Source organism: Zingiber officinale, chromosome 6A (genome assembly GCF_018446385.1).
Source record: "Zingiber officinale cultivar Zhangliang chromosome 6A, Zo_v1.1, whole genome shotgun sequence".
In the NCBI taxonomy this organism is placed as follows: domain Eukaryota; kingdom Viridiplantae; phylum Streptophyta; class Magnoliopsida; order Zingiberales; family Zingiberaceae; genus Zingiber; species Zingiber officinale.
In genome coordinates, this window is record NC_055997.1 from 32954575 (window position 1) to 32982194 (window position 27620).

Below are 27620 nucleotides of genomic sequence, written 5' to 3' on the forward strand. Positions count from 1 at the left end.
ATGATCAGCTTTCATGACACTACGCATCACTAACCATCAAAGAATACACAAGGGCAACCTACCCCGAGGATCACCTTATCAAATTTGACAATATGGTTACACTCCATCAATACTCTGATGGGGTCAAATGTTGAGTGTTTCTCACTACACTCTCTGGATAAGCTCAGAGGTGGTTTAGGTGACTGTCGATCAACTCTATATGTAGTTTTAAAAACTTCTGAGCAACGTTTCTACAACACTTCATGAGCAACCGCCGCCATCAGAAGATGAATGTTAATCTGTTCGTGGTCAAGCAGGGCCCCAAGGAGGCACTGTGGGCATACATCACTAGATTTAACCAGATAGCCATGGAAGTCCCTTCAACCATGCCGGAGATCCTTGTGAGTGCTTTCTCACAAGGGCTATTGGAGGGAGAGTTCTGTTGGTGCAGGAAGCACAAGACGATCAAACCTGTGTTTTGATAATATCAAAGGATTTAAAAGTTAAGATGTCTTATTGTCTAATAAGGTTAATTGAGTTTGCAGGAAAGTCCTAAGTTGTTTTAGGCAAAAGTCCTAGTGGATTCTAGGTAGGTGGAAAACCCTAAGGGGAGGTAACCCTAGGTTCTAGGGGGTGGTAACCCTAGGTGATGAAAAGTCCTAGCTGCAGTTAGTCAGGTGGAAAACCCTAGGGGGTGGTAACCCTAGGTTCGGGGGGGTAGTAACCTTGGGTGGAAAGTCTTGACGGGTCGAGCACTTCGGGCAAAATCCGAGAGTCGGGGACTCTAGGTTAAAATCTTGGTGGTCGCGGACCGAGTGAAAATCTGGATGGGTCGTGGAGCTGACGTCCAACATGAATACCGGAAGCCTCGGGGGTTGAGGAAAAGTCTAGTTGGTCTGGAGAACCGGTCTGACAATAGGTAACTTCTCCTGAGAGGAGTAGGTGAGGACGCATTCATCGAAGAGGGAATAGTAGGCGTTGATTCGACTTAGAGTTTCAATGAAACTCAAAGTCAGAACCAGATAGTCATAGGTTGTCAAATCTCATATTATATATATTGTTTTATGTCTGGACTAACTTTATTTTGTAGAAAACAAGGGGTTGGAAAAAGCTGATCCGGGCGCCCGGAGTTGGTCCAGCCGTTCGGAACTCAAAAGTTATCTGTAAGCTGATGTGGTGCGCGTCGATTGGCCAAACCACGTGTTCTAGGTGCCCGAAGGGGTCCATGCGCCCGGAATAGCCTATAAAAGCAGGCTCCGACCAAGAGCTTCACAACAAGATCACGAAAAACTTTCGCTTTTTCGAGCTACTCAAAAAACACTTCTACGACACCCAAAAGCTCCGACAATGATTCTACTGAAGATTTCCTTATACAAAGTTGTCGGTATTCTTTAATTTTCAAATTACTTGTAAAACTATATTTATACTCTTTCCGACTGATTAGTGATTGCCTATCGAAAAACACTTTCATGTGCGGGCCTTGGAGTAGGAGTCACCATAGGCTTTGAACCAAGTATATTCTTGGTGTTTGTTAGACCCCATGGTAGTTTCAATGTGATCAACTAGGTTAAGTTATGTCATATTATGTTTGCCTCTTGTGTCTAAGTGTGCAGGAGTTTAGGAACATAAGAAGTCGAGCGAAAGACACAGTTAGCGAGAAGGATGACACGGGAAGGGAAACGATGGGCTCGATGCATCTGAGGGACGAGCTGCTGCGGAAGAGTACACCGGTGGATGAGAAGGACGTGTGCAACGTTCTGAGGGATGAGAAGCTGGAGTGGAAGCCTGCTCAAAGAGAAGGCAAAAAAATGGGTCCGGGTGAGCCCTATTTCGGATGGTGGCGATTATCCAAGCAATCGGAGAAGCAGAAGAGCGAAAGAAGGCTGAAGATGCTGCTGGAGGTGCCTTCAAACGGAATTGAGGGCGCCTCCGAGGTGTCTCCGTGGCGCCTCTACGCTCACTATGGAAGGTGCCTTCCATGGCTGGAAGGCGCCTTTGATGAACAGTACGAAGGCGTCTTCCATCCCTATGGAAGGCGCCTTCGACCAGGCTGATGTTACCGTTGCCAAGGGATAAAGTTTTATCCCTTGGTACCTCGCTGGAGGCGCCTTCCACCTTATTGAAGGCGCCTTCTAGCTCCATATAAGATTTCCTAGGGGCTATAAAAAGACCCCCCTGGACCTAGGAAATAGGTAACAACTTCTGTATTCATTTCCTAAATACTTTCTGAGCTGTCAACGAGTATTAGAGGCTTCTCCGCCTTCAACAAAGGAGATTTTTAGTACGTTTATTTGTCTTTAATTAGCAACTACGTAGGTTGTAACCAAGTAACTTCTTGGCCTCTTTTATTCTATTTAGTTGTTCATTTCTGTTAATCAAAATTGTGATATTGCTACTAATCTGAGTTGGAAATAGAGAAAGGTTTTTTATTTTTACAGACAATTCACATCTCCCTCTTACTTGTTGGTGCAACCTTAGGTCAAGGTTGACTTGGTTGACCAGACTCGAGTTGACTTGACTCGAGTTGTGTTTTGATGTTTGACGAGTTATGTTTGACAATGTTTGACGTGAACAGAAAAGTTGTATCTTGATGTTTTACAAGGATACAAGCTTGGGAGATTGTGGGTGCAACCCGTGGTCAAGGTTGACCTGGTTGACCCGAGGTAAGTTGACCTGACTCGGAAAAGTCCAAGCAGGGAGCTTGGCACGGGAAAAGTCCAAGCAGGGAGCTTGGCATGGGAAAAGTCCAAGCAGGGAGTTTGGCATGGTGAAAAGTCCAAGCAAGGAGTTTGGCATGGTGAAAAGTCCAAGCAGGGAGCTTGGCACGGGAAAAGTCCAAGTATGGAGACTTGGCACGGAGAAGTCCAAGTATGGAAGCTTGGCACATGAGAAGTCGGAGAGGGCTCGGTAGCTCGTTCTCCGGACTGTGGTCAGAGAGGGCTCGGGAGCTCGTTCTCTGGACCGGATGGGAGTCGGAGAGGGCTCGGTAGTTCGTTCCCCGAACTGTGGTCAGAGAGAGCTCGATAGCTCGTTCTCTGGACCGGATGTGGAAAGTCCTGGTGAGTGAAGCCAGGCAGACGGATAAGTCCTGGTGAGTGAAGCCAGACAGTGGGAAAGTCCTAGTGAGTGAAGCCAGGCAGTTGTGAAAACCCTAGTGAGTGAAGCTAGGTGAAAGTCCTGGTGAGTGAAGCCAGGCAGTGGGAAAGTCCTGGTGAGTGAAGCCAGGCAGTGGGAAAGTCCTGGTGAGTGAAGCCAGGCAGTTGGAAAGTCCTGGTGAGTGAAGCCGGGCAGATTGGAAATCCTGGTGAGTGAAGCCAGGTGAAAATCCTAGTGAGTAAAGCTAGGTGAAAGTCCTAGTGAGTGAAGCCGGGCAAGGGAAAATCCAGATGGATCAAGGGTGATCGAACATCTGGTGTTGAGAAGGTCAAGTAGGTCAAGGGAGTGACCAGATACTTGACACGAAGAGAAAAGTCCAAGTGGGTCAAAGGGATTGACCGGACACTTGGTGGGGGAGTCTTAGCAGGTCAAGGGAGTGACCGGATGCTAAGCATGATGTACCAAGAGATCAAGGTTGACTGGATATTGGTTTGGACTTGGTTTGGGCAAAAACCAAGACCTAGATCGGTCTGGTGACCGATCCACTGGTACTGTGGTTTCCTGATCGGTCTGGAGACCGATCAGAAAGCGATCAGTGTGCCTCTGTGAGCTTACTGATCGGTCTGGGGACCGATCAGCAGGAAGCCTGATCGGTCCCCGGGACCGATCAGGGTACGCACAGAGAGTTGGGCAATTCTCTGTGAAAGCATTCTGATCGGTCTGGGGACCGATCAGCATATAGCCTGATCGGTCTCCATGACCGATCAGAAGAACCCTGGACCGATCAGAAGAACCCTGGACCGATCAGGGTGGAGCCTGATCGGTCCAGGACTAGCCGTTGTGACTCAACGGCTAGGTTATTTCGGGCTTCTGTGTTCTGGCCTTTTTGCTTGCAGGTTCGCAGGTTGGCTCAGGATATCAGATGTTATAAAAGGAGATCGAGGGCTGCTACTTCTTTCTTCTCTGAACTGAGCCGCTGCTGTGCTCTTGAGCTTTGCTGAGCTCCGAAGCTTCGTGTGAGCTTCTTCGACTGAGTTGCTTATTGGCATTCGTCCGTGAAGTTGGTGCTTCATCCGGGACTTCAGTCGACGAGAAGGCAAGCGAGTATTTATACATTCATTGTGTATTTTGTTCTTGCTCTTCTTTGTATTTCCATATTGCTGTTGCAAGCTATTGTGGCGAGGTTTCTCCACCCACAAGGAGTATTTATTAGCCGGTTCTCCGGGGACTCATCCACTGACGGATTGATAGGGCTCGTCCACCTTACGGACACGCTGAGGAGTAGGAGTATCACCTCCGAACCTCGTTACATCCATCGAGTTTGAGGTTTGTCTTCTTCCTTTTCATTTCTACGGTTTCATTTCCGCTGCGCTAACCCTAATCGTAGGAAGAAACGCGAAGAATTTGGGGCGGCTATTCACACACCCCCTCTCTAGCCGCGATCGTCGATCCTAACATTACTGGCCTCCAAGGGTCCTAACAGATTTAACTAGACCAGTTTGGTCTAGTTAGACTGAGGTCATATTTAAATCATTAGTTGATTTAACTAGATCAGGTTAGTCCTTTAAAACTCTAATCTGGTTCAAATGATTGGTTGGTTTAACTAATTTGGCTTAATCAGACAACATTGAATCTAATTGGACTGGATCTTTTCTAGATTTGATCAAGTATGCTAGATTTATTCTAATAAGTCAGATTTGATCAAAATTGGGCCAAATTGTCCAATGGGCTATGATTGATCAAACAAACCTTAGTTTAATCAATAAGTCCGAGTTAGACTTAAATGGACTTAGGTTAAATAATAACAACTGAACATCCCAATTAGATTAGTTCTAATGAGGACAAGGGAATAAACTAATGCTTAAGATCTAATTTCCTAATCGACCAGTTCAGTGTGTTAGTCAACTGGAGCTTCTCAAATAAAGGAAATTTATGTTTCTTTTTGTTTATGGATTCTGTGTATTGGTTCTATGCATATGTGTAAGTTGAAATGAACCAATTGTTGGGGATTTTGTGGTCGGCTAGAAGGAGGGTTGAATAGTCATGCCCCCAATTAATCGCTTCCTATGTATTTGTTAGCATAGTGGAATACAAACAATACAAATATAAATACGAAAACTAAAGATTAAGACTAAGAAAGGAAATGCAAACCAATACATGTCGATTTACATGGTTAAGACATAACTTGCTCCTACTCCACGGCTGTCCGTAAGGTGGACTATCTCTCAATCCGTCTTTGGATTAGTCCTTGGAAACTCCAGCTAGTTCAAACATCCTTGTGGGTGGAGAAACCTCGCCACAAGCTCACCAAGACCTCTTGGACACAAGGAAAACCTTGAGCACGGGTAGACTACTAATTAGACTTTAACCAAGTCTAATTTTTCCAGTTCTAACCAAGCTTCCAAGCCTTGGTTATATAGGCCACAGGTTGAAAAACCCCGCCTACCAGTCGACTGCCAAAATCATCAGTCGACTGCCCTTTATAGAGATTCGACCATTATATCCCAACGACTCGATACCAGTGGACTAGTAAAAGTACTAGTCGACTCCTCCACACTGGTCGAGCGAACAAAAGCATTCTATTCACTCTCAGTTGATTGCCCAATCAACTACACCAGTCAATTGATGAAACCACCAGTCGACTGGTACCCGAGTACAATCTCTCAACATTCGGACCCTCACCCTTATGACTCACTTGACTCTTTGTTGCAGTTTTGCCCTCTTGCCTTCAAGCCTACTTCCTTTGGCTCTCATCCCTCGGATTCACCCAAGCTCGTGGCTCGTCCCAATGCTATCCTTCGGGTATGCCTCGAAGTCGCTTCCCTCGGCCCTTGTTCTTGCTGCCTTGTCCATGGTCCCTCGGATGCTCCATCCTTCACCGGACCCGAAGCCATCAACCTGAGTCATATGTGTATCCTACAAACCTGCACGCTCATATACACATATCAAATACAAGGGTGAACCTAACTTAAACTCTTTGCCTAAACACCAAAACACATGGTAGCAGGAACCATCGGGATTGCTCCAACACCAATTTTATTACTGGTTTGTTAGTTTATTACTAACATTATTATTTTCAATTCTAGAAGCTGATGGTGATATACACGATGATCCGTCATAATGTGCGATGGAATGAGCTGAGGGAGGCGATTGAGGAGATAAAGTATGATCCACTTTACGGGGTTAGCAAACATATTGGATAGCTCGATCAATTATTCTGGAAACTCGAACAAGAAGAGTTTCCAATCCTAGATAATTATAGGATCTAGGTTTTTTTGGTTTGATCACTACCGAACACTTCAATGAAGTATCACACCATTTATGGGGGCTATCCGAAGGGTGAATCTCATATGCACAATTGTATGCGGAGCTACTTCACCATATGGATCAAGAGGATCCAGAAGAATTTGAGGAGGATCCACAAGAGGATCCGAATGTAGATCCAATAGAGAATCCTGAAGTTGGTCTACCTAAGATTGCCCTAATTGAATCCAAGATGAACAGGATAGTGTTGATCGCTACATTAGTATTTATCCTAGTGGTAGTATTGTCAGCTTATCTAGCTTATTAGAGTATTGTTGTTATTACTATCATTATATATGAATAGTATTCACCCATTAAATTTAATAAAATCATATAGTAGAAACTGTTGTTATGTACGAACAGTACTACTTTATGAAATGTTATGTTATGCATTAACAAATAAGAAAAGGAATGTTATGTGTTAGCAGTCTTAAAAGAATGATTAGTTCATTTAAATGATGAGTTCATTCATGATTTACTCACTTAATGATTAGTTTATTTCAGGGGATGTATATAATAATATTGATCAATGTTGGTTAGATTGAATTATGTAAATGATGAGTGGAAACGTAGTTGCTGCTTGATTTTGTAAACCAACTCAAATTAACATTGAGTCAATCATAAATTATATACATGTGAAATACACTGAATTATAAAATAATGTGTTTCTTTATATTAGATCATAGTAAATAAGAACATCATACCTAAACTCAATAACATTGCTCTTATTAGCGATGCTGATGTAAATGATGAAGTTTGGCATGTTGGATTAGAACACATATGACAAGAATGAATGAATAGATTAGTTAAAGAGGATCTACTTGACACTCTTGCAAAAGTTAACTTATCTATAGGTGAGCATTGTCTTGTTGTAAAAGCAACTAAGAAATCATTTGATAAGTCTATTAAAGCTGAATTACCATTACAATTAATTCATTCAGATATTTGTGGTCTAATGAATATGAAGGCTATAAATGGAAGTGTTGGTTAGTCCTAGGAAAACGTACCGGTTCCACTGTATAAAATTTTTTTTACAAGTGTCGAACCTTTCCTTAAATAACCTATTGTGTTCTTTAGAAGTTAAATTAGGAATCGCAGACGGAACTTAACATCATTGATTCCAAATTTAACTTATCTGTTCTTGATGGTTTAGATTTGAATCGCAAGCGGAACTTAACACTATTGATTCAAATCCACCTATGTTATTAATTCCATTAAATATTAATTTCCAAAATTGGCTTCCAGGACTACATGACGAGGCACATGACCTTCTTGGATATGGGAGCAACCACCACCGCCTAGACAAAGCCTTTTAAGGAAAGCTAATATTTAATTTCCATAAATAACTCTAGGTTTAACCAAAAAGAACAATTGAATCACAAATTCGAAAAATAAAACAAAAGAAACACAAACTCGAAACAAATCCGAAAACTCTAGAAACATATGCCTCTTGTGTTTGGTATTTCCAAAAATAACTATACAAATAAAAACTAGTATGATGCGGAAAACAATTACTAGTTATACCTTTCTTTGTAAGCAAAAATTGTTGGTGCGGGTAGCACAAACGGTCTAACCCAGGTTTTGATGAATGACAAATAGGTTAAGTTAGTTGTGTTGTTGTCTGACACTTTGATCAAGTGTGCAGGAAAAGTCCAGCTAGGTCGACGGGCTGACCGGATAGCTGGCGAGAAGTCCAAGCGGGTCGACGGGCTGACCAGATGTCTGGCAGGTAAGTGAGGTCTAACCGGATAGCTGGCGAGAAGTCCAAGCGGGTCGACGGGCTGACCGGATAGCCGGCGAGAAGTCCAAGCGGGTTGACGAGCTGACCGGACGCTTGGCGAGAAGTCCAGACGGGTCGAAGGGCTGACCGGACGTCTGGCAGGTAAGTAGGGTAAGTCACTGGAGGGGAGTGACTGTGAGGACGCGTTCCCGGGAAGGGAACATTAGGCGTCGATCCGGCTTAGATCCATTTCAGATATCTAAGTCGAGATCGTGACTAGATTCCGGACTCGGAAAGACGGAATCTAAGTCATACTCTTTGCTATTACTTTGTTGAACTTTAATTGTGCTAACAATCTGTTTTACAGGATATATATTTGCCTCCGGACTAACGTTTGTCTTGCAGGACGGATTCTGCGGGAAAACAGGGTCCGGGCGCCCGGAAGGAATCCAGGCGCCCGGAGGTCCGGGCCGATTGCGCGTCGCCACGTGGAGCTCACTGGTTGGACCTGCCACGTCTCACCAGGGCGCCTGGAAGGGATCCGGGGCACCCTGAGCTTCATATAAAAGAAGGGGCAAGGGTGGAGCTTAATATCAACTAAGAATCCAAGATCTGCTGCTCTGTGCTCTTGCGACGCTACGAAAAGCTCTCCGACTCAGTGCTGGCTTTGTTTCAATTCTATTGTCGGTATTTTCTTTATCTGTCAATTCTTGTACTTAACTCTGTAATATTCGAATTGATAGTGATTGCCCAACGAAAGTGGTCAAGGACCACGGGCCTTCGAGTAGGAGTCGTCACAGGCTCCGAACGAAGTAAAAAACAACTGTGTTCGTTTACTTTTCCGCTGCGTTTAAACTCTTGTTTTTTCGAATCGATATTCACCCCCCTCTATCGAATCTAACGGTCCTACAAAAATAACCTCTTGATCTTCTACCGTATTCCTCTTCTAACCTCGGACGTTGTGTGGGCAACGATCTTCCGAGACGAGAACCACCAAGCACCTTCTTCTTCCTTCTAGGTTTCGGCCACCACAATTCTCCAAGAGAAGTAGAGGTCCAGCCACCACCACTAAGCTCCAAGGGATGCAAGAAACAAAACCTCCTTTCTCTCCTTCTTCTCCTAGCTAGAACCGACCACCATCAAGAGCTCTAAGAGGGGTTGCCGCCGGCCACAAGAAAAAGAGAAGAGGGAGAAGCTAGGGTCGGCCACCAAGGAGGAAAAGAGAGGAGAAGAATAATAGAGTAGTTCGTAATTAAAGCACCTCTACCCCCTCTTTTATAATCCTTGGTTTTGGCAAATAAGGAAATTTTAATAAAAACTTCCTTAATTCTTTTGCCATGAAAAAGAAAAATTATTTTAATTAAAAACAATTTTCTTCTTTTAATAATAATGGCCGACCACCTCTTTCCCCAAAACAAGGAGAGTTTTAATTAAAATAAAAATTAAAATTTCCTAATTTGTTTCCAGAAATTTATAAAAAATTTCTCCAATAATTTTTCCCTTCATGGTGGTTTGTAAAAAGGAAATTTTATAAATTAAAATCTTTCTTTTAAACATGTGGATAAAAAGAAAGTTATCTCTAAAAATTAAAATATCTTTTAATCTACAAATAAGGAAAGATATCAAATCTTTTCTTAATCTTTTGTAGAAACTTATAAAAGAGAATATTTAATTTTTAAGCTCTCTTTTAAATTATGAACATGGTTAAAAAGGGAAAGTTTTCTCAAAATTAAAATATACCTTTCAATTTACAAATAAGGAAAGATTTCAAATTTTTCTTAATCTTTTGTAGAAAGCTATAAAAGGAAAGATTAAAATTTTAAACTCTCTTTTAAAACCATGATATCCACATAAGAAATAATTTTAACAAAAAATCCCTTTTTAATATGATGTGGCTGGCCACCTAAGCTTGGGCTCCAAGCTATTGGTCGGCCACCTTAAGGCTCAACCTTTAGGCTTGGCCGACCCTAAGCTTGAGCTTCAAGCTTAGCTTGGCCGACCCCTATAGGTTGGGTAAGAAGGTGGGTATGTGGTGGGTATAAATCTCTATATACAAGAGGCTACGATAGGGACCGAGAGAAGGAATTGATTTTGGTCTCCCGATGAAATTAAGCTTCCCGTGTTCGCTCCGAACACACAAATTAATTCCATCAATAATAACTCATTCCACTAAAGAACTATTATTGAACTACCGCACCAATCCCAAATTACATTTTTGGGCTCCTTCTTATTATGAGTGTGTTAGTCTCCCTGTGTTTAAGATGTTGAATGCCCACTAATTAAATGAGTTACTGACAACTCACATAATTAATATCTTAGTCCAAGAGTAGTACCACTCAACCTTATCGTCATGTCAGACTAAATCCACCTGCAGGGTTTAACATGACAAACCTTATGAGCTCCTCTTGGGGACATTATCAACCTAGATCACTAGGACACAGTTTCCTTCTATAATCAACAACAGACACTATAAGTGATATCATTTCTCAACTTATCGGGCTTATTGATTTATCGAACTAAATCTCACCCATTGATAAATTAAAGAAATAAATATCAAATATATGTGCTTGTTATTATATTAGGATTAAGAGCACACACTTCCATAATAACTGAGGTCTTTGTTTCTTTATAAAGTCAGTATAAAAGAAACGACCTCTAATGGTCCTACTCAATACACTCTAAGTGTACTAGTGTAATTATATAGTTAAGATAAACTAATACCTAATTACACTACGACCTTGCAATGGTTTGTTCCTTTCCATCTTGGTCGTGAGCTACTATTTATAATTTATAAGGTACTGATAACATGATCATCTGTGTGTGACACCACACACCATGTTATCTACAATATAAATTAATTGAATAACTACATTTATTATAAATGTAGACATTTGACCAATGTGATTCTTATCTCTAGATAAATATTTATACCAAAAGCTAGACTTTTAGTATACATCCTAACAGGAAGTTCATATTTCATTGTATTTATTGATGACTTCACATGATTTGGTCATGTGTAATTGATTTCTCATAAATTTGAAGCTTAGATTGCTTCAAACGTTATTTGAACAAAATTGAGAATCAATTAGAAAATAAGGTTAAAACCTTACACACATGACCGTGAAAGTGAATATTTGTCTGATCAGTTCAAGATAATATATAATGATAAAAGACATTATTAGATAACTCACTATCCCTGCAACTCTATAGTAAAATGGGGCTGCTGAAAGAAGAAATCGAACTCTTCTATGGTTAGATATGTTGGGTTTTTCGGGCCGCAAAAACCGCTTTTTGCATTGCGGAAACCCCGAAATTCCCATGCCACCGGATCCGTGCGAAGATTAAAATTTCGTAAAAACTTTCACGTACGAGTTTTCTAAGCCTAGATCTACTTTAGATCTACAAGATAAGAATTTACCCTTGATGCGAAGCCCTTCGCTTAATCCCGCTCGTCCAAGGTTCGTCGGATCTCGAGAGTATCAAAGTAGATGCTCTTCTATGTGTATCCACACAAGCAAGAGATGGAAAAACCTAATAAAAAGGTGTGCTAGCACCTTTGAAAGGTTCAGCCAAAGAGGAGGAGAGGGAGATATGTTGAGAGCTTGAGGAAGAAGAAGGAGGTTTCAACACAAAATGAAACTCACACTTGAATTCATGTGGCCGGCCACATTAAGAGGGATTATAACCTCTATGGAATGCCAAGAGTCACAACTCTTGGTAACTCTCATGAGGTGGCATCCCACTTAAGCAACCATGATGATGTGGAGCATCACCATTGGCCCACTTAATGCCAACTCACCAATGAGGTGGCAAATGGTCAAGTCAAACTTGACTCTTCATGTTCCTTTCAAGTCAAGTCAAACTTGACCACTTCTCTCTCATGGTTGATAAAATCTAACCATTGGTTCAAGTCAATTTTAATTTAATGAATCTCTATTCATTGAATTAAATTGACTCAATGAGTCCAAGTACAAATTAGACTCATCTAACACATGAACCAAATTGAGTCCAACTCAATTAGCCTAATTTGGATTACTCTTAATCCAATTTGGTTCATCACATGAACCTAATCTTTTAGGTTCATCAAATGAACCTAATCTCCATCTAATTTCCCTTTGTGTGTGACCCTATAGGTTCTTGTAACGTTGACAATGCTCCTAAACCCATTTAGAAGCATAAATAATGAGCGGTATCTAGCAACACATCATTACTACCCAAGTTACAAGAATGTTGAGATCCAACATCACCTTGTGACTACTAATTGTGACTCTTCACAATATATGACAAGTGTCCTTCTATCCTTGACATCTAGATTGATCAATGTGAGGCGTATACCATGTCATCCTCTAATCAATCTAAATCTTGAATCCCAAGTAGACTCACTTAATCAAATGAGCTCAACATCTCATATTGACTCATTTGGGCATGACCATGCACTTAGTGGTCTCACTCTATCAAGAATATCGATGTCTCTCCCATCATATAGGAGGGATAGATCCCATCTACATCACTCACATCCCTCCGCATAATTTGTTACATACCTAGTAATCGCCTTTATAGTCCACCCAATTACGAGTGACGTTTGACGAAGCCAAAGTATGCAACTCCTTATGTAGGGAACCATGGTGACTTTAGGTCCAAGGACTAATAGCCATACTAATAGCCACATGAGAAAGTATATGACACTCATATAACGATCCATGATACTTTCTCATGGCGGGTCATTCAGTATACATTCTCCAATGTATACCCATGTGTCAACTTGATATCTCCATATCCATGACTTGTGAGATCAAGTCATCGAGTTAACCTACATGTTAGTCTCATCGCATTAACATTGTCCCTGAATGCTAATACTTGACTAGGAATGATTAAGAGTAGTGTTCCCTATATCATCTCACTATCGATTCAACTAACCGATTGATATAGGTAAGAACCTTCTACTCAAGGACGCTATTATACTTAGTTATTTGACACCAATACAAGTAAGCATAATAACCATAAACAAATATCTTTATATATATAAGAATATGATACAACGAGTCCATACAACAATCATCAAATGATTGGCTGTAGGGCTCTAACTAACAATCTCCCACTAGCACTAGTGCCAATCAGTATAGGTTCTAAGGCCCAATGACCTAGTGTGACCATCATGCTTTCTCTGTGCCAAAGCCTTGGTCAAAGGATCTGTGATGTTAGCCTCAGTGGGTACTCTACAAATCTTTACATCTCCTTTATCGATGATCTCTCGAATGAGATGGAAGCGCCGTAGTATGTGTTTGGTCCACTGGTGTGAGCGAGGTTCCTTGGCCTGTGCTATTGCTCCATTGTTGTCACAATAGAGCTCTATGGGATTAACTATGCTAGGAACCACCCTAAGCTCAGTAATGAACTTGCGGATCCAAACTGCCTCCTTTGCTGCTTCTGATGTAGCAATATACTCGGCCTCTGTTGTAGAATCAGCTACTGTGTCCTGCTTCGAACTCTTCCAGCTCACAGCACCACCATTTATGCAAAACACGAACCCCGACTGCGATCGATAATCATCCTGATTAGTTTGGAAGCTAGCATCACTGTAACCCTTTACAGCTAGCTCGTCATCGCCTCCATATATCAAGAAATATTCTTTAGTCCTTCTTAAGTACTTAAGAATATTCTTGACTGCTATCTAGTGACTTTCACCTGCATCTGATTGGTATCTGCTTGTCATGCTCAAAGCATACGAGACATCAGGACGTGTACATAGCATGACGTACATGATAGATCCTATGGCTGAAGCATAAGAGATCTGATCCATGCGGTCTCTCTCCTCTCTAGAAGAGGGACCTTGAGTCTTCGAAAGACTCACACCATGTGACATCAGTAGAAATCCCTTCTTGGAGTTCTGCATGGCAAACCATAGTAGTACCTTGTCAATGTATGTACTCTGACTTAGACCAAACAATCTCTTAAATCTATTCATAGTCACCTCTTGTGAGGGCGCGTGAGTGTGTGGATCCTTGGATTAGTCACCTCTTGTGAGGTGGATACCAAGTAAAATCTATTTGTTAGGATTGTTGTAGTTGTTTCTTGTATTTTCGCTGCACATTTTTGAAGAAACAAGCAACGAAGCACACGAGCACGCGACGAGCTATTCACCCCCCTCTAGCTACATTTTGGTCCCAACAAGTGGTATCAGAGCGAGGTCGCTCTTCACCGGAATCATCGTCGGAAGGGGCAAACAAAACAAGCAAAGCTAGAGAGTGAAGAAGTTGGAGCAAATTCATCAAAGTCAAAGAATTCAAGAATCTCAACTTCAAGATGCAATTCCAAGATGGACTCGGATTTGACACACGGGTGCCTCCACCATTCACAATGACAAGCTTCGATCTTTGGAGATCAAGGATCAAAAATTTCTTGATGGTGGAGATAGAGCAATGGTTTGCTCTAATGGAAGGCTTTGAGGCTCCAAGAAATTCAAAGGGTAAAGTTCTCAAGAGGAGCAAATGGAGCCCGGAGCAAGTCCAAAGGTGCGAAGCAAATGACAAGGTAACCAAATTATTGGTTAATTTATTGCTTAGCACAATTCTATGCAAAATTGAAAAATATGAAGATGCCAAAGAGCTTTGGAGCAAGTTGGCTAAGCTCCATGAAGAACCCTCCACTGTACCGAATCAAGAGGAATCCAAAGAGGGCGCCTCATTGGAGCAAGACCAAGAGGAGGACTCCGAAGTTGAGAGATGCTCAACTTCCAAAGAAGAAGTCCAAGAAGCTTCATCTTCAGAGGAATGCGATGAAAAGGGCAAGGAGGGAGGATACTCCTTGTTCCATATATAAGATGAAGATGAAGAAGCCTCCACCTCTAGGATTGAGGGGGAGCAATCTTTGGTGACACCGGATCAAGAAGAAGGAGAAGCTTCTACATCCGGGTCAAGAGAAGAAGTGGAGGAAGAAGCTTCCACCTCCACAAGTCAAGACAAATCTATTGGAGGAGTATCACGTTCGGATCAAGAGGAAGCTTCTACCTCCGGATCAAAAGGAGAAAATGCCACCCCTACAAGCAAAGGTATAATAATTTCAATAGAAAATAACAAAAATCATATCATTTGATTTGAGTGTAGGGAAAAAGGGCCTTACAAAAGTAAATGCCCTAAATTGGCCAAGAAGAAGGGCTAAGTGGTACAAAAGGGCAAGGAGAAGCCCAAGGAGACCGCTCCCGAAACCAAGAAGAGCAAGGAGCACATTGTGTGCTTCTCTTGCAATCAAAAGGGATACTATCGGAGGCAATGCCCCAACGGGAAGAAGGCGGTCAAGGCTCAAGGAGGAAGCTCAACTCAAGGGGGAGCCTCCAAGGTAAAAAGAAAGGTAACATTTATTGAGCCTACCCTTTTAAATAATGGTAAAAAGCATGCTAGTTCAAATTTATATCATTTCAATGCTATTTACCATGAAAATAGGAGGCATGATAAAGTTAAGAAAAATCATGTAGCTTATCATGCTAAAACTTCTCAACCTAGGTTTAGAAAGGTAGATAGGAATTTAGGCAAGAACCCTAAGGATTCTAGGTATTTGCCTAAGAAGAAGAAAAATCAAGGTTTTAGTGAAAAACCTAAGGTTGAAGAATTATGGAAGGAAAATCAAGTCTTGAGGTCAAGACTTGACAAATTAGAGAGGACTCTTAGAAAAATCACAAATATGACACAAGGGTCAAAGAGTCAAAACCTAGGTCTAGAAGTATCAAAGTCATCCAATGGTCATAAGGGTTTAGGATACAAACCTAAAACCAAGAAGGATGTAATTTCTTACCATAGGGTTCCATATAGTTATGGAACCAACCCTAGGTCTAGTGATCAAGTCAACAATACTAGGAAGGTTATTCCTAAGAGTATTTTTGCAACAAATGTGACTAAGACTTCTAAGAAGTCTAAGAAAGTCACTAAGAAAGTCACAAGGGAAGCAATCCCTAGGGTTGACCTAGAAAAAGTGACCAAGGCTTCTAAGAAGCCAAACAAGATCACTAGGAATCTAGGGAGGTTATCCCTAGTGAGTACCTAGAGCATCCAAGGAGCACCAATAGGTTTTGGATTCCTAGGAGTATCTTCTCTACCCCATAGATGGGTTAGAGAGTGTCAACTCTAAGTGGAAGGGTAGTTAACCCAATCATGATGAAGTTAACACTCAAGGAGCATTTTCAAGGTTATTATTAACTTTTGAAAATGAAGAGGATAAAGGATTTACTCTTGGAAAGAGTAAAATGTGTCATATTTTAAGAAATTGGATGAAAGCTTAAATGACACAATTTGAGAAAATCATAAGAACTACTAAGTTGGGATTTTGGTATGTTCTTAAGAAGTTAAAGGCAAATTTAACTTTAACTCAAAATTGATTACTCTTTGAAAGAGTAAATTGTGCCAAAATTTGAGGAATATGCTTAATTTAAATTGGCACAAATTAGGAAAAGCAAAAGAAATGTCAAATTTGATTTTTGACAGTTTCTTGGGAAAATTGGGCAATCTAGGGTTCAAATTTTTAAGTTAGCTAAGGGTTAAGGATACTTAGGTAGGTAATCTAGGTATTTTATCTATGCTAACTTGTCATGCTTTGCTTGCCCATCAAATGTCATGACATCATATTTATTTATTTGTGTTTGCACTCATGCCTTATTTTGAAAAACACAAAAATACCATGTCATGTCATCCATGTATCATATAGTTATAGGAAATTTCCTTTTGAAAATTATTTCTTTTCGATGTATGTCATAACATCATCATGCATCATTTTAATTCCTTGTTTATTAAGGACTAATGGCACTAATTAACAAGTAACATCCTTGGCGGATGTTTAATATTCAAAAATGTCTAAATAGATATGCATGATCCCAAGATTAGGACAAAACCAAACTTTACATCTCACAAAGACCCATAAGGTGACTTGTATGTGTTTTATTCCACATTAGATACAAGTGAGATGTTAGGATGATGAACAAAACTCAAGATGTTGATTTAGTGCATTCTTTTGAGTTTTAAGTTCATCAAAACACATAGGTATGTGTTTTCCCATCATTGGGAAAGCTAATGTACAAGTCATGTGCATTAAGCCCAAGGAACATGGTGGGATATTGGTTTTGAAAATCATTTTAAAATGCTTTTGAAAAACCTTGATGAAGACTCTTTTGATAGTGATCATCATTGAATAGTTGAGCACAAACTAGAAGAAAACACTAAAGTTTTTGTAAGTTCTCTAGTTTGTGTCAATCTTGGAAAATATGAAGTATTTTCTTATAAAATTATTTTTACATGATAATATATGCCCTAAATAATGTCTACAACGATTTTCATGATTTTTGGATTTTTGTAGAATTTTCTAGGGGTTTCTGAAGTTGACTGAAATGGAATTTCAGCAACTATCAGAACTCCAATCGATCACCCGATCGATTGGAGTGCCTCAATCGATCAGCCGATAGATTGAGAAGGCCATTCTCGCGAGCAGAAGCTCGCTGGATCGATCAGTCGATCGATCCAGACTGGCTGAATCGATCAGTGGATCGATTCAAGCAATTCAATAGATTGGGACCCCACTCCAATCGATTGAGAAAGCTGATTTTGGCTGGGAAAGCCTGATTTCCGCATTCCAAACCAGGTTTAGTCTAGGTAACCATTCCAAACCCATCAAAATACATTTGTATACATAAAAAAGGGTGTTTTCATGTTGAAAACAAGGATGGATTGGTTGAGGAAGACTAAATTGAAGTTTAGGTTGAGGTTTGCTTCAATATTGAATTTTTGAACCTCAAAACATCTAAATTTGGATTTCCTAAAGGTTTAGGGATTCCAAGTCATTGTTGGTGCAATGACAGAAGGTACGACCATGTCTTTAGGGGGAGCTACTCTTTAAGGACATGAAAATTATTTTTCATATACCTAGGAAGGTGATTAACCTTCTTTTAAAGAAAATGCTCAAGGTTGGGCATTGGGAATTAATGGGGAGTGGATATCCTCATTGTTTAAGTGGAATTTGCTCATAGATGAGCATTTGATAAAAATGAAGGGTATGAGACCTTCATTTGGGTTATTCAAGTGGTTAATGTTCAAGGGTGAGCATTGATGATAATGAAAGGTATGTGATCGTCATTATCGTGTTGATCACAATGAGTGAAGTTGTGAACAAAGATAAGCAACTCTTCAGGGGGAGAGGTTGTGGTTGATGTGTGCCCAAAGATGGGGGCATGTTTATGATGTGTGCCAATAGGGGGAGAATGCATGGTTAAGTTAGATCTTCAGTACCTAAAAGGGGAGTTTGCTCTATAGAAAAGGAAAAGAATGAAGGGAACCATCATTCAGATATTGGTATGAAGGGAGTTGAGGCTATGAGATTAGCCTAATTTCCTAACTTAACATGTGGTATTGTCAAACATCAAAAAGGGAGAGATTGTTGGTGCAATATCCTTTAGGTCAAGGTTGACCTGGTTGACCAAGCTTAAGTCTTGGTTTGGGTTTCGATGTTTGACAATATATTGGGTTTAGATGATATGGATAATACAGGTGCAGTTGTTCATTTGGAGAAATTGTTGATACAATTCCCGCTTGGTCGAGGTTGACCAGTTGAGATGTGAAGGAAAGTCAAGTAGGTCAAGGTTGACCGGATACCTGACTAGAAAGTTCTGGTGAGTGAATCCAGACAGAAGAAAGTCCTAGTGAGTGAAGCTAGGCAGAAGAAAGTCCTAGTGAGTGAAGCTAGGCAGAGGAAAGTCCTGGTGAGTGAAGCCAGGCAGAAGAAAGTCCTAGTGAATGAAGCTAGGCAGAAGGAAAGTCCTGGTGAGTGAAGCTAGGCAGAGGAAAGTCCTGGTGAGTGAAGCCAGGCAGAAGAAAGTCCTAGTGAATGAAGCTAGGCAGAAGGAAAGTCCTGGTGAGTGAAGCCAGACAGAAGGAAATCCTGGTGAGTGAAGCCAGGTGAAAATCCTAGTGAGTGAAGCTAGGTGAAAGTCCTGGTGAGTGAAGCCAGGCAAGAAAAATCCAGATGGGTCAAGGTTGACCAAACATCTGGTGAAAGTCCAAGTAGGTCAAAGGAATTGACTGGATACTTGGCAAGAGGAGAAAAGTCCAAGTGGGTCAAAGGAATTGACCAAACACTTGGTGAGAGAATCCTAGCTGATCAAGGGTGACTAGATGCTAGGTTTTATGTACCAACAAGTCATGGTTGACTGAATGTTGGTTTAGGGGGTTTTGGATTTGGTTTGGGTGAAAACCAAGATCTGGATCGATCAGCCGATCGATTGGATCATGCCCGATTGATCGACCGATCGATCGGGTGAGTCCCCGCGACAAAGCTCCTCCCAATCGATCAGTGGATCGATTGGGGAGAAGGATCGCGCTAACAGAACACCTCTGGATCAATCAGCCGATCGATCCAGAGCTCCCAATCGATCAGTGGATCGATTGGGAGGCGCGACTTCGCACGATAAGCCCTGGATCGATCAGCCGATCGATCCAGGCATTTTTCCAGAGCACAGAGGCACTCTGGATCGATCAGCCGATCGATCCAAAGCCTCCCCTGATCGATTGGGAGCAATCCAATCGATCAGGATTCGACTGTTGGCGTCGTTTATAGCTGCAGGCGTTTGATTCATTCGGTAGAGTTTACGGCATTCATCTCAGATCTTCACAGAAACTCCACAGCTTCTCCACAAAGTGCAGATCGCTAGTTCTTGAAGGTTCTTGGAGGTTTTCCAAGTCAAGAGACAGATCTAAAGCTGAAGAAGAAAGCTAGGGTTAGGGTTTTCGGTTGTAAAACCTGTAAGATTTCTTGTATTTGTTTTTCCCTTTGCTTTCTTCTTGTATCGAGAGATTATAGGGCTTCTCCGCCTTTGGTAGTTACCATAAAGGAGTGTTATTCATAGTGGAGGGTGCGTGAGTGTGTGGATCCTTGGATTAGTCACCTCTTGTGAGGTGGATACCAAGTAAAATCCATTTGTTAGCATTGTTGTAGTTGTTTCTTGTATTTTCGCTGCACATTTTTGAAGAAACAAGCAACGAAGCACACGAGCACGTGACGAGCTATTCACCCCCCTCCCCTCTAGCTACATTTTGGTCCCAACACCTTCCATACCCATTGAAGGTGCCTCCAACTTGAAAAAGTTGATCCCAAATAGTTCGGCCTCTATCCACGACTTCGTCCAAATTTCATCCAGCGGAAGGTGCCTTCCATAGTCATGGAAGGCACCTTCGATGAATAGTACGAAGGCACCTTCAACTGCTTGAAGGCACCTTTGGACACTGTTTATCCAAAAGTAAATTTGCTCTTTTATCATGCAAAACAACATTAGTCCAATAAACCAAGTAATGACCTGCAAGTCAAGTGTTAGTACAATAATAATGAGCAGTAGTAATTAGTTCCTATCCTCCTAGGGTCAGAAACTAGTCAAGGTCTCAAATTAAGGATTCGAAATGGACCTAACCTGAACTGACGCTTATTGTCCCCTCAATCGGGATGCATCATCACTTAGTCACTCTCCTCCAATGACTTGCCTTTACTTACCAGTTTTCCAGATATCCGGTCAGGTCGTCGACCTATTTGGACTTCCTGTCAGATATCTGGTCAGCCCATCGACCTATCTGGACTTCTCGCCAAATATTTGGTCAGCCCGTCGACCTATCTGGACTTCCCGCCAGATATCCAGTCTACCCGTCGACCTATCTGGACTTCTCACCAGATATTCGGTCGGTCCATCGACCTATTTGAACTTCTATTTGGACTTCTCACCAAATATTCGATTGGCCCATCGACCTATCTGCACACTTGGTAAAATGGTTAGATCACAATTATGCCTAAGTTAACTTATTTGTCATTCATCAAAGCTTGAGTTAGACTGTTAGTGCAAACTGCACCAATAGAATTCATATGTTGAATTTAGGATTAGATATTAGGTATGTCTAGATCAAAATCTATATGATGCTAAATTTTGAAAAAAAAACATGTGCTCTTTTTAGTAAAGAGAAAAATGTCGTAGCATGTAATTCATACCACTTATGCTATGGTGATAATAAGGGTAGTAAGAGAATGGATCTCTGCTTCTCTACTATGTGAGACTCTTGAGATTATAAGTTAATCTCAATCTTATCCTAAGTGACATTTAGCTGTCTACTTGAAGTTTTGATCAATGTCTACTACTTTAGCATGTTTCCTTTTGGCTATGGGTGATTCAGTCTATGGACCATAACTAAGAAAGCAACTAATTAGAATGAATAGATTCGAGATAAGAAGGAAAATTAAGATAAATTTATATCTTTGATGTTATTCACTGGTCGATCCATTTCTGTTATGTATAGAAATGATTGTGAATATTGAATATAAAACATACTCTCGATATAATTATCATTATGAGAGATTAGAGATATTCATAATTATGTAAATTATTAATCTAGGATAAAGGCAAGTTATTGATGTCTCTGATTCATTTTATATAACAACTATATAAGGTGTAACAATCTTCTTAGCAATAATTGCTCAGTGTGCTTACTGTCGCACGAATCATTTTTCCTAAAGTATAGATTGGATGTTCTTATTTAGTTTATGTGACTAATTAGTGTTTTGTAGAGTCTTTGTGACATGATTATAATATAGTCTTTGACTTATATGATTTTTATGACCAGTTAACCTTTATGGATTGACTTGGATGAGTGGAAGATATATGAATTACGAAGATCAAAGGGTGATTTTTCCCCCTTCATCTTCAACCCTTTGGCCTTCCTCCATTAATGGAGGTAGAGGAAGAGTCATCTTCCTCTATAAAAGAGCATCCAAGACAATTTGTGCATAAAGGGGATGCAAGCATCAGGAAAACGTTGTTGTGTTGTGTATGTGAAGGAGATGAAAGCACAACAAAAGTGATGTCAGAATTCTGGCGAGACTGTGTGTCTGGCAGAGAAGAAGAACATCCGAGGTGTAAGAGCGATTTGGTTCATGGAACCTTGAAGAACTTTCTGATTCATTCGTGATCATTCTTCCGACGACAAGCGAAGATCAAGATCTACTACAGGAGATTACTGTGAGTTTTACTGATTTCGTATTTCTGTATATTTCATTCTTTAGAACCAACGATATTCCCCATCTTTTGGATATTATTTCACATCTTTTTTATGTATATCCTCTTGTTACTTTGTCATTCTTGAAGCATCCCTTATGAGGATATCATAATCACATCAGAATGCTCAGATTCTTCAACTTTCTCACTATTATGGAATTCATCTATCTTCCCAACTTTACATGTTGAATACCTTTGAATGTTGCTCATGTTGTTGATGGTTTGTTCCGTTATTTTTTATCACTGCATGATTGACTTTCCTCTTCCTCTTCCTCTTCCTCTTTGCCACCTTTTGCCCAATTGGACACTTGTACACTTCATAATAGTCCGCATTAGCACTAGTATTCGGGTTGGATGAGAATGTATGTGTCTTTTGATTCGGATATCCTTGCTTTCTTTCTAGCACGATGATCCTTTAATTGTGGAGGCATTTCGTTTATTTTTTCAAAATCCTTCACACATGTTCATACTTAAAAGGCTTGTTCTTATAAACGTCCTTTTGTTTCATATGTGTTTTAATAAGTATATCCTCGTCACTCCCTACGATTCTCCCATAAATTATTGTGCATTGCACCAAATTCATTTACCAACGAATACTATCCATAGAAATATGACTTTAGTGCCATAAAATCCCTCTTTTTAGTTTTGTGTCGCCGAATCTCATTGTAGTAATCTTCAATACATTTCTAAAAATCTTTATCCTTATGGGAATTACCAATCGTTGAGTAGTGCTAATATTGATATATATTTTGCAAGATGTTGCTCCTCTTCTACCATCTAAAATGTTTGTTTGCTACCTGTCTTCATACCAACATTGAAATCAATTTTTTCCACCTCAACTTATGTCAAATGTGGTGAAAATTGAGACTCAAGGAGAGAAAATTGTGTTGCGGGTCCTTTCTCGGCTCCGAATGTATCTATATTATCTCTTCTTGATTCATGTCAAATGTGGTGAAAATTGAGACTCAAGGAGAGAAAATTGTGTTGCGGGTCCTTTCTCGGCTCCGAATGTATCTATATTATCTCTTCTTGATTCATCTGAGACTACAGTGATGGCTTTGGAGGAGGATATACATAAGAAGGATATTATTAAAGATATTGAAAATTTTAGTGGATTTTGTGGAGCACAAGATTTTGAAAATTTGGTGGGCACTGCAGCGGAGAGAAAAGTCGAGAAAATCAAGAATTAGGATGAGTGCGGCTATTTTGAGGTGTGGCATATTTCTCAAGATTTTGTAAATTCAAAAATTTATTAAAAAAATTTCATTAAAATTTTCATCCATTTAGAATAAGAAATAGAATTCATCAAAGTGAATAGATAAAAGAAAGATAATAAAATTATTAAAGGAGTTCATATCCTCTGTCCTAATAATAAAATATATTTTTTTTTTCGATCAGATGATCATGATATCCTTGAGATATGTATAATATTTTTATGAAGTACATTGTATCATTAAGATATGATCTAATCCGTCCGATCGACAAAAAGATACGAGGACATGAGATTATTGGGACATAGACTTTGATCTCTTATTGAAATAGTTGGAGGTTGTGAGTTAATAATTGTAGTCTTGAAGAAAAAAAATCATCTATTTATAGTGTTTTTTTTTTTTAAAAATATTTATGTAACGATTAATTACATTCAAAGAGATTTATCATCTTAACTGTTGCTTTGCAACGATCAAATTAATATATATTTTTATTTTTTTATAAAATAATTAAATACATATATTAGTAAAAAAATTAAAAATTATTTTCACTGTTGCACAAAATATTCATTAATTATTTTTTTTTTAAAACGTGAGCATCATTAACTATTATGGGATCACATGCCCCCACCCAATATATACTTACTTTTAAAAAGTATGACAGCATGACATTCTTATACAAGTAGAAGGATATTTAGTCATCATCTAAATATTTATAGTTTAATTTTAATATATTTATAATTTTTTTTAAATAAGACGTAATTAAGGGATATTGACATTAGGTCATTTGTATATTTTTTAATTTATCCTGATAATGAACGAGCCAACTTTAAAAAAAAAATTTTGCTGTTATATAATAAACAAAACTCATCTCGCGTCCACAATAATTCGAATCTTCTTTGTTCAATTTTTTATTTCCATAAACCTCTCCGAAAACCTTGGACTTCCCCGCACAATCCTATCTGGAACCTGCCCGCACACTCCTATCGAGGAGATGATCGAGGTCCACCCCACGATATGAGAACTGCCTGAAGGTTCTCTTCCCCTCCGACGACGTCCACCACATCCGAAGCGTCCGCCTGCGATCATTTTCTAAATCGTAAAATTCTGCGTAATATACACTATCGCGAAAGCAGAAAGGAACGACATCCGAGCATGGCTTCCTTTTTCTCCACTTGGGCTTCTGCCGGTGGTCGAGCACAGGCACAGCAAATAATTTTAGGCCACGGCCTTGCCTATTTATTCAGTGGTCGAACTTTGACGCGTAATGCGGGTAGGTTTCGAAGGGGACGAAGCGAAAATTGAGAATAACGGAGCTGCGAAGTGTACTTAATTAGACTGCGTGTTCTTACTTTTCATGGGTTCTTCGTCTCCATTCTCCACCAGTTCGTGATAAGGTCTCTGTGAGATAAAGTGAGGATTCAGTGAAGTGTTTGGTTCGCTTGCAGGCTTCGATTTCACTGGATTATTCTTCGGAAGAACAAGATCAGTAAGTTTGCCTTCGACCTTTTTGTTTTTTGTTTTTTTTTTTTGTTTTGTGTTGGCAAAGTGTTTCGGCGACTCGGTTGGATTATGCTGTCTCCTGTAGTCATGTCAGATGCAGTGATTCAAGTCTTAGATTTCCCATTTCATTCTATTACGGGGATTGGTAGTAAAAGAAAGGATGAACTTGATTTGGTGACTTGTTTGTTGGTTTCTTTGTGGTAACGCATTTCTGCGATTCCAATCTCGTTAGGCTTCTCTTTGATTTCAACTTGTCCTTAGATTTCCATGGTTTAATTCACTCAATCTCAGACTAAAAGCACGATTTTTTTTAGGAAAATGGAAAGGAACACTGCCACTGGTTAGAGCATCCACAATGAGATATTTAGAGAAGTTATTTCTCCGAATATCTCTAAATCTTAAATTTCTACCATAGGAAGGGAAGGAGATTGGGATATTAGAAATACCGGGGAGAAAATTTTGCCCGTTATTTCTATTTGTGCGGTAGCTTTCTCTTTAATTTTTTTTTAATTTCAAATTCAATATGTTTATCAACATTTACATTGATTTTCACATTTTTTTCACTTTTAAATTTAATATATTTATCAACATTTATATTAATTTTCAATTGACCAACATTATTAAAAAGTTTATGAATATTACCAACGTGGGTATATATATATATATATATTTATTTATTTATTTCATCCATTTCAAATTTTTTTATCCATCTATCTACCAAAAACACTACATACCAAAAATTTAAAGAAAATTAGATTAAAAAAATCAATTTATTTCGAAACTCGAGAATTCATTGGTTGAACTCTTATTTTCATCCACATGGAAACTTTGAAAATTTTCTCTCCACTTGAATTTTTGTGATAGTTAGAGAGTTCAACAAATTCCTAATTGAATTTTTATTCATTTCTCTTCAAATTTTTTATATATAGTGTTTTTTTTTTTTGGGTAGATAGATGGATGAAAAAAAGTTGAAATTGATGAAATTTTAATAATGAAAAAAATAATGTATATATAGAAAATGTTGAATAAAAGTCAATGAAGAAGAGGTTGAAGAGAAAAGATGCTTCATTATGAATGAGACTTTAGTCTCATATTGGGAGTTTCATGGTATGATGATTTATTTATATTGATTCACATGTATTGACAATGTGAACAAATGCATGGGGAGAAATTTTCTCTCATGTGTGGATATGTAGAAGGGTACAAATTTAAGGTTCAAATTATATTCAACTATGTTGACTCATCTATGGATATACCCTGTGTGCCGAATGCTAGACAACATTTTAATCAACATTTTGCCTGTCTCTTGATCAACATTTTAAAAATTGAGCGTTGGTTCATAAACTTTACCTTTTTTAAAAGTGAAAAAAAAAAAAAGAATTTTGCCCAATGATTTTTAATAGAATTTGGAGATATTTGGAGACATACCCTCTCCGCCCATTGTGGATGCTCTCCGAAGCTCAGGGTGGTCGGGCTCTTCAAGGAGAAAGGATTTGATGACAAGAAAATCAACAGAATGCTGAGGAGATGCAATCAGTTGGAGAACAATAGAAAGGGAGAGAGCCAGTGAGAACTGGGGTTACCTTGAATCCATTGGTATTCACAAGAGGAAGCTTCCTTATGGTGCCCCAAGATCCTCACTTTGAGTTTGAATCAGAAACTTGTCCCTTCTTTCCAGTGCCTTGCAACCTTTGGATCAAAGCCTGGTGAAGTGGCCTCAGCCATAACCAAATTTCCTGGCATTCTCTCTCACAGGTTTGAGCAGAAGCTGTCCTCTGCTAGCTTTCTTCCAAGCTTTAGGCATTTCAGAGAAGCAACTGGGTAAGATGCTCTTGCTGAATCCAAGGCTCATTAGCTACAGTGAACTGAAATTGACTCAGATTACTGATTTCCTCACAATCATCGGCCTTAATAAGGAGTGGTTGATTACTAAAACTTTAGCAAAAAATCCATTCTTACTGGGTTACAGCGTTGAGAAACGGCTTTGGCCGACAACAGAATTTCTTAAGTGGATAGGCTTAGATGAACTATGTTTGCAAAGGGTAGTTTGCTATTTTCTGAAGTATTTTGTAGGGATGTAGATAGGGTCCTCAGACCGAACTTAGCATTTTTGAAATGGTGTGGCTTTCACAATAAGCAAATTGCAAATTTGGTTGCTGGATATCCACCTGCTCTGATCAAAAGTGTCAGCAAATCCCTGGAACCCAAAATGAGATTCTTGGTTGAAGAAATGGGAAGAGATATCAGTGAGATAGCTAATTATCTAGAGTTCTTTCGGCATGGAAAAAACAAGAGCCTGGAGGCAAAAAGTTTTGAAGCAACAAAATATACAATGCAGTTTAAGTGAAATTCTTAACTGCAACCAGAAGAAATTCATTGTTAAGTATGGATTAGTTGTAGAATTCTCTTACCCTAGTTTAGTTTCAATTGCTAGCTTGAGAGCCAAGTGGCTGATTTTCCAGACTGTAAGATCATGTTTCCATAGTTAAGAGATATTGTTGTTACTTTTAACCTATGTTTTTCTGTGCTTGGCTAGCACTATTGAACATGAGTTGTGTCCAAAATGGCCAATTGCTCTTATTGTTCCTGATAGTTTGAAATAATCAATCAGTCAATCATAAGTTTGAATGTTTTATAATCTCCTGTTTTCATGCTGTTTATGTGCATCCTGCCATTCCTTTTTTCCTTCTGCTATTTGATTGTACAATTCCTCTATCCAAAATATAACACACATCTATTCAGGTTGTGA

At 39.5% G+C, this 27620-nt stretch overlaps 1 pseudogene; it reads left to right on the forward strand.

Annotated features, from left to right (window-relative positions):
* Window positions 1-242: 242 nt before the first annotated feature.
* LOC121994735 lies at window positions 243-27360 on the forward strand (annotated as a pseudogene).
* The last annotated feature ends 260 nt before the right edge of the window (window positions 27361-27620 follow it).